Raw genomic sequence first — 8438 nt, 5'->3', positions numbered from 1 at the left:
ACTAGGGTTAGGGGGGTGTGGAAGCACCGCCCCTTCCTAACCCTAGTACGTATCCTATACGTACTAAATGGCGGTTTGTATCCCGCCACAGTCACTTTCTATATGTCTTTACTCTCCAGGACTCATTTGTTCCCCATATGTATAGTTCTCACAATTTCCTTCATTCTTTCCTTCTTGGCTACGTTACTATTAATCATCTCTCACATATTATATTATAGAAATCATAAACACTGTTTCTAAAAAGAGTGATGTTAACTTATTCTCTTATCGTGTTAATTTAATTATATATAAGAGTAGAATACAGTCCTTCGTCTTCATTCAGAAAATCTAACCATGGTTCCCAATCTTTTTAAAATTTATTCATTGATCTTTTATTAATCCAACACGTTAATTTGTCCACTTCCATATATCCATATACTTTCACTTTCCATTTATCTAGATCTGGTCCTTGATCAGTCTTCCACATTGAGGCCAAAAGGATCCTGGCTGCACATATCATGTAGAATATCAACTTGCCATATTTTCTTTCCAATTCAGTGTCTTCAACCACATTTAGTAAATACATTTTAGGGTCTTTAACCATCTTTATCTTAAGTATCCTCTGTATCTTCTGGTGTATCTCGGACCAATATTGACTCACTTTTTTGCAGTTCCACCAGCAATGAAACATAGTTCCAATTTCAGCATTGCATTTCCAACATTTGTTTTGGCAGTTCTTTGTCATTTTTGCTAACACTACCGGCGTTAAGTACCATCTACATTTTCTTGTATGGCGTAATTTTTAGTAATTTTCATTCTTCTTGACCAGTTATTTCCCCACTGTATAAACTGAATGTTTTGTCCAATATCCTGTGCCCATTTAATCATACAATTCTTTACGCTTTCTTGTTCTAACTCCTGTTTTAATAGCAATTGATAGATTTTTGAAATTTCCTGGGTTCCTTCTTGTATGATGATCTTTTCATTTCTAGATGTTTCTGATGATGTGCTGGAGTGAAATGACCAATGAAGCACATTGAGAATAGCCAGGGTTACAGCAGACTGAAGATCTAATGTCCAACATAGAATCATGGAGTTGGAAGAGACCACAAGAGCCATCTAGTCCATCGCTATTCTGCCATGCAGGAAATCTAAATCAAAGCATCCCCATTGACAGATGGCCATTCAGCCTCTGTTTAAAGACCATTTCATGGTCAATAATGTGAACTTCCTTAAAACAAGTAACTTTCCCTCCACTTTCTCCTGGGGTTAGGGAGGCAGGACCCCCAGAATATGGAAAGCTGCAAATAACAAAACCTGTGTTTACCTGCGAGAAGACCTCTGTAGAAATCTCTTGTCCCCAGGCAAACTCTGTGGTCAACATGCTGCCTAGACTCACCATAGAACTGAGCTGGAGGAGCTACAAAATGCCTAGGGAGTTCTCTCTAGGTCTCTAGGTCCTTTAGTGTGAGTTTTGGTAAAGTTGACCAAGCAGATTTCCACTGGAGGACCTAGATATTCACTAGAGAGAACATATTAGTAAGAATCCAGTGAATGTCAAATCTGTAAAAGTCAAAGCTCAGAACGATGGAAAGACGAGTGTATAATATGTCAAAAAGTAACTAACCCACATAAATGAAATGAGAATACAACGTTGGAGACATGTTGGTTTAACCCCTTGATTCAGGAATTTTGAACTGTGCGAAGCTTTCCCACATTACAAAATTCATTTAACTGCAGCTATTTCTTGGGCACTTTTTTCTACACATCTTGGTACGACCCAGAATATATTATTCAACTCCTCTATCAAATATCTACATTCCCACTCCTCTTTGGCACACCAGACCTATAATAATTAATCAAGTTTCCAGTACAACAAGATGATTTCAACCTACCACTTTTCCCGATGCCATAAAGCTTAGAGATTACAAATTCAAAAACCAGCAGGCCAGTGTTGGGGTTGGACATTCACACCTACCTGATTAAGTGTTTATTTTAATGTATAGGATACATTTCTTCAAAGTAGTCCAATGTGTGGTGGCTGAAAGAATTCAAGACAGAAGAGTACAAGGAAATAAGAGGGAAAAGTGGATGTAGTCACCCTAAGAATCTTTTAACTTTGCAAAGGCAACTGTAAAAACAAAAACAGTGAATCCTAAGAGCTCACTTGAAGGTGAAGGATAGAGAGGCAAACCAGAAAGAGGAGCTCAAAACAGAAAAGACACTGCTGATCAAAGCAGCTTAAAAGAAAAGTGTGGGCTTCACATCCGACTTTAATGCTCCAAAACACCACTTTAATGACAGAATGATTCCATGTTTACAGTCTTTAAAATACAGCAATGCAGTTTTTGAATTGAACTGATCCCTGCAAACACCTGACTGCATGAAGCATTTAGGTCAAGTGACAGAAGTCCGTGGCCAACCATTCTTTTACAAACAGGTTTATTTTCCAGAAAGGAATCTTGCATTAAAAAAGAAAGCTATCATCATGCTGTAAGCATTCATCATGATAGGCATTTTGAATTGGGAAAGACACCTGAGCCTAACGGATAACAGCATGCAGAAATTCACGCGTCAATCTGGAAAAATGGGAATTAGCCAGTCTACCTCACAGATCATCCTGTTAATAGCCAACATTGCTGCAAAAGTGATTTCCTAGCATTTACGTAAACCTGTCAGGACACTAAGCTAAACCTTTTCCTCTAGTAAGAATCTACATGGTCTGCATTGAAAAAAATAGTACTCAAAAAAAAACATCATATTTTTTTTCTCATTGAGGTGATGCGCGCATGTGCCATAGTAACCACCACCTCAAAGGGCATGCACGCTCTCTCCAGCACCAAGGCAAGGCGACTGTCCACCGGCAAGGAAAGTGACGGAAGCCTAAGGGATCAACAGCAAAATGCAGCGAAGGATTCACAGCGCCTAAAAAAAAGGCCAGTACGAGACCACAGAAAAGGAAGGGAAAGAGCCAAAGGAAAAATGAGGCTGCACCAACGGGAAAGGACCAAGGCTACAGTGTAGCACAGGCGCCGGAAATCAGCGAAGCGGCGCCAAGAAAATAGATAAAGGTCCGATCCCAGCGGTTAAAGGCATAAGGAGAAGTAAGCATCTGGATAATATTCAATATCGAAGAAGTTAATCGGATGAACCACGGGGGAGAAACTGGCAGTTGTACACCAGTGTTTCAGGCATGAGTGTTCTTGGTTTAAATTTGAAGAGAAATGTCCAGTTGACATAAACAAAACACTACAGTTTTATAAGGAACTAGAGCCCATGACCCTGGATGTCTTTATTTTCAAAGGTCACAATTCAGCTGGTACAGTTGAGTCAATAACTGGACAAACACTGAAGCCGGTCATATGGAGAACACTCAACGAAGAATTGCAAAAAAAACCAACATTCCAGCAAATGAAGGGGCCTCAACAATACCATTGCTATGTGTTTGCATGTTCCTAAAGTTCCTTTATTTGGCTTTCCTAAAGCGCCACAGTCACCATGCAAGATCTCGTTGCTCTGAACTCTTGGGTAAGACTCCTGAAAGTGGCATCTCTGGTGCGGTAAGCGTGTGCAACTACGTCATCCGTTTTGCAGTATGGCAAGTTTGAATTGAAAGACGTAGTTTTTTTGTGATTATGGTCATCGACCCGATGCTAAATGATTGCTTCGGAGTAGAATTCAGAAATATCACTTCCCTCTTTTAGATGGCTAACCAAAAACCAAGATACCCCTTCCTTTGAATAGATTACTATAGTAATCCAATAAAGTGAAATATCTCTATAAACAAAACAGAACACAATAATTATTGCCACAGATTAAAAAAAACCATGAAGCAAGGAATTGACTAAGGTGCTTCTTACAATGTAGAAATAATGCAGCCCGAACGCATTTTAATGTGTAGATGTGCCATGTCTCCATCCTGCAGAATACGTTAGCCCTCCATTTTCGTGAGGGATATATTCAAGCCCCATGGGCTCTCCTCCTCCATTAATATTCAAGAACCCAGACCTTATGTCCTGGTGGGAAAAGGGGCGACTATACATGGGATGCTGTTTTGTCAAGATACCAGCACTCTTTGGCAAGAAGGCTAAAGATTTTTTTTTGTAAAACTACAAATCCCAGGATTCCAAGAGGATGGAACTCAGGCACTTAAAGCGGGATCAATAGCATTACTTCTACAGAATGGATGTACCCAAAATGAAACAGTAACAATTGAAAAAGTAGTCCACAGATAGTAAGCGCTTTTAAAACGGCGCTCTTTTAAATAATAATTTAATAAAAAAAAAAAAAACCCATAACAATAGTAATAATAATGTTTCAGGCATATGTCACTTTCCACCAAAGGGTGGAACATCAAACATGCACCCAAGGTTAAATCTGTGCAGATAAAAGAGCCATCCCTGGAACAAATTCTCTCTCCTTAGCAGGGCTAAACAGCCGGATGCCCAACAAGCCATGGTTTCAGAACCCAATCAGGCGCAGCCCTAGTTTAGCCTCAAACGAATGACAAACTTTGACCTGATGAATAAGAGACGGGGGGGACATATATTTTCACTGCAAACACAAAGCTCACTCAAATTACAAAGCTCAATAATGTGCCCCTTATGCAGAAGAAAGCTTAAAGTGATGTTTGTTTAGAACCATAACAAAAATCACAGCGCTGTTATGTGTTCTGTGAAAAAAAAAGTCCCTTAGTAGCTTGTTTTTTTCTTTACAGTGTTTCTCCGCACAGTCACTTTCAAAGGGTGATCTTCTGGCAATGAGACGTTAAAACCACAGTCAGCCTATACTTTGCTGCACAGAATAAGATCAGATCAAGTTGTTGGGAGCAAGGTAAAAACCAACTTTGTAAACTGAAGGCATTTTCAATGCCTACCTGAGACACCTCTTATTTTCATTTCTCCAATACAATGTCTGTGCTGCTGTTTCAAAAGAATAGCCTGGTAGCTTTTATACCTCATCTCCAGTCTGTGAAGGAACTAAGCGACCAATTAAGGATCCAAAACAACTGCAAGAATAATCCAGTTTTGAGACTGCTGAACTTGCCCTGGCTCATGTGTAGGGAATTTTTGGGAACTGTAGTTTTGTGAGAGCCTTCTCTGTCAGAGAGCTCTGGTCCCCCAACAAACTAAAATTCCCAGGATTCTCTAAAGTGAACCAGGGCGTTAAAGCGGTCTCAAATTGGATTATTTGGGCAGTGTGTGTGGAACAATGCAAAACTGAAACCACAGTGCAATCAAACACTATTGCCTTACTTCTTGCTGCATGGTTAAAGAACGACAAAGCCCCTAAATACAAGAAAGTAAGAGACATCCTCAGTGAGAATTAATTTGAGTAGAGTCAAATTAATATGCAGACAGCAAAAGCTAGCAAGTCAAACATGTGGCATGTATGGTTCCACGGAAAGGCACATTTGGGCAGCTACGAGGCCTAAACATCCTGGAAAGCCGTAACTGAAACACTTGGCGCTTGTTCTTCGTGGCAACTCGGCAGATGCTCTAGAGGCAGTGGTTCCCAAACTGGCTCTTGAGGATTTTGGGACTTCAGCTTCCCAGAATCCCAGACTACTGGCCAACATGGCGTTGAGGCTTGAGAGAGCTGAAGTCAAAATCTCTAAAGGGCAGTTTGGGAACACTGCCCGAGAGTCTCCAGTCACCAAATTTATTTGCTGGTGGGAGATTTCAGCTTAACCTCTTGTGCATTCATTCTCTGGGATCCTGCAAGGTTCCACCTTGTTCCTCATGCTGTTCAACATCTAACATGATGGATGAGGAACGTTTGCCCTTCAGATGATATATTCCTTATCCCAGCCCAGTCCCGTTTGCTGGAGCTTCTGGAGAATGAAGTTCAAAACACTTGGGAAGCAAGGTGAAGAAGGGTGGGGGGTGGTTGATTGGGTAAGAGTGCCATTCTATCTGCCTTGTTCAGGCCTCATCTGGAATACGGTGTCCAAAGGAGGTCAACCAATATAGTGATGGGTCTGGAAACCATGCCTTATGAGGAAAGACTTAGGGAGCTGGGTATGTTTTTAGCCTGGAAAAGAGATGTTTAAAGAGGTGATATGATAGCCTGTTTAAGTATTGAAGGGGGTGGCCTCATTGAAAAGGGAGCAAGCTTGTTTTCTTCTGCTCCAGAGAATGGGACACGGAATAATGGATGCAGCTACAGGAAAAGAGATTCCACTTTAACATTAGGGAGAACTTCCTGACAGTAAGAGCTGTTTGATAGTGAACACACTTCCTCGGAGGGTGGTGGAGTCCTCCTTCCTTGGAGGCTTTTAACAGAAGCTGGATGGCCATCTTTCGTGTTATGCTTGGATTGAGAGTTCCTGCATGGCAAGGGGGTGGACTGGAGGGTCCTTGGGGTCTTTTCCAACGCAATGATTCTATGATTCAAAGATTCCTCCTGAGAGGTATAATTATGAGGTTTGGATTTGGCTGACAACAGACAGTTTCACTTTTTCATCAGACTCTCATGGAAGCAGTGAATGAGAAACCAACAAAAGAGACACAATCTAGGGGGAAAAAGGTTCTGTTGGTGGCATATTTCCAACTAATGGTGTCCAGCAGTCGGAACAGGACTGCACTCTCTTAAAGCCTCAGGTTCAAGGTGTGGATGTGCTGTAAATTCCATGTTTAGATCCACGTAAGCACAAATATCTGTGGTGAGGCAAGCACCTTTTACAGGTGAGATTCAATTGCCAACTACTATTCTAATGGTATGCTATCGATATCTGCTCTGTAGCCCTCCCAATGTTATAGACCATTATAAATCCTTCAGTAATGCCCTTGAAGACAGTCCAATACTTCAGTTAGTACAGAACTGCAAGAAACTATCTGGAATGGGCCATTGTCTATTATCTGGCTGCTTGAATTGTTTTGGGTCTTGACTCAAGTGCTGGTTTGAACGCGTCAAGTCCGTCTTCATAGTTTCGGCCACAATATTTGAAAGGCTGACTCTATACTCCTGTGTTTTCTGCTGTGTGTCCCTGAGATCTTCAGATGATCTCTGCTACAAACAGATCCAGCAACAGATTACTTTGAGTGAAGCTGTATTTTGTTTTAACTGAAAAACAGTTTCCTAAGCGAGATCATCCTGGCACAATTTGTGTTGAGTTTCCAGTGTCAGACAAAGTCACTGCAGTTAAAACATTCTTGCAGGCCTTTTCAGTAAACTAAAGTCAAGATTAAAGTTGTACTTTGTGCTGCTGGGATATTGATATTTATGTTCCTTTTTCAAATGCTATTAGTATTATTGCTTTTAATTTATGTTCAAGTAATGTTTCGTCACTTTACCGGTTTTTACTTACTCTGCAATATTTTTATCTGCAATGATCCAAGATTTCAGCTGTAGGGTGACTCATAATGAAAGAAAGCAACAAACAAAAACATAACTACAAATAGCTTCTTCTCCCACTACAGTTTTTTTCTTTGTGAAAAGGCCTATAAATTTATAAAGAAGGTTGTTAATACTTACAGTAAGCAATTAACATTTCACATGATACTTGGTCCTACAAATTCAAGACGAGCTCAAAGGACTTCTTAACAGATAGGTAGAAGAGCTGAAGATGAATACCTTGCTTAGGGCATGTAGCATGCACAGCACAACCCCACAATAAGGAATGCATGACCATGCCACCATTCTCCACCAAAGTTTAAAATGAATGCCTCCAAAAGCTCACGTTTTGTTTGAATGTGCTATATTGCAGCATTCACAAGAAGTGGTCGAGAGAACATTTCAGGGGACTCTGGACCAGCAGTTTTTGTTACCACTAGGAACAGATATTCCGTTGGGATCAAGGAAACACACCCAAAGCTGAAGCAAGCGCCACTAACTCTGCAAAGTATCCTACGCAAACGTTTGCAACATCCACATGTTACTTCACACTGGCCGCTGCCTTCATTCTTAACTCCTTCTGTAGCACTGGCATGTTTGCACATTAAGCAAAGTGCAGTTTAGCACAACATAACAAGCAAAACAAAACAAGCTGTAATGAGTTTTGTTTGTATGCTTACCCTCCCCATCTCCTTAACTGTAGTATTGGACTTCAACTCCCAGATGCCCTAGCTGGTCATACCAACAATCAGGAATTCTGGGACCGGTTTGTCCAAAACAATGGAAGATCAAAATTTGGAGACACTGTGTTGTAGAGCCAAGCAAAGGAGTTCAGAGTCTTTCGCTTCACATTTTATTAGTCCTGCCGTCCCAGGTTATCCAGACCCATGGCAAGCATGACTTCGGTTAAACAAGGCAGCTCTGGTGCCTATGGTTTGGTGTTGACTACTCTGAAACCAATCATTGCTAATGTAACCACAAATCATCAATCCAGATGACACAATGGCCTGTACAGACAGCCAAAATAAAGCTGCTTCGAGTCACAGTGGAGGTTGGTGTTTTCAATGATCATATGTCCCTAAGAGCCAGAAGTCGCACTAAAGCCACACTCCAGTGATTGTGGC

At 40.9% G+C, this 8438-nt stretch overlaps 1 protein-coding gene across 2 annotated transcripts in view; it reads right to left on the bottom strand.

Annotated features, from left to right (window-relative positions):
* Positions 1-8438, bottom strand: part of NLK (nemo like kinase) — a 124552-nt gene that overhangs the window by 80387 nt on the left and 35727 nt on the right. The window lies entirely within an intron of this gene.

The sequence above is a fragment of the Sceloporus undulatus genome, chromosome 11, assembly GCF_019175285.1.
Source record: "Sceloporus undulatus isolate JIND9_A2432 ecotype Alabama chromosome 11, SceUnd_v1.1, whole genome shotgun sequence".
Taxonomy (NCBI): domain Eukaryota; kingdom Metazoa; phylum Chordata; class Lepidosauria; order Squamata; family Phrynosomatidae; genus Sceloporus; species Sceloporus undulatus.
This window is presented reverse-complemented; position numbering and strand designations above follow the sequence as displayed.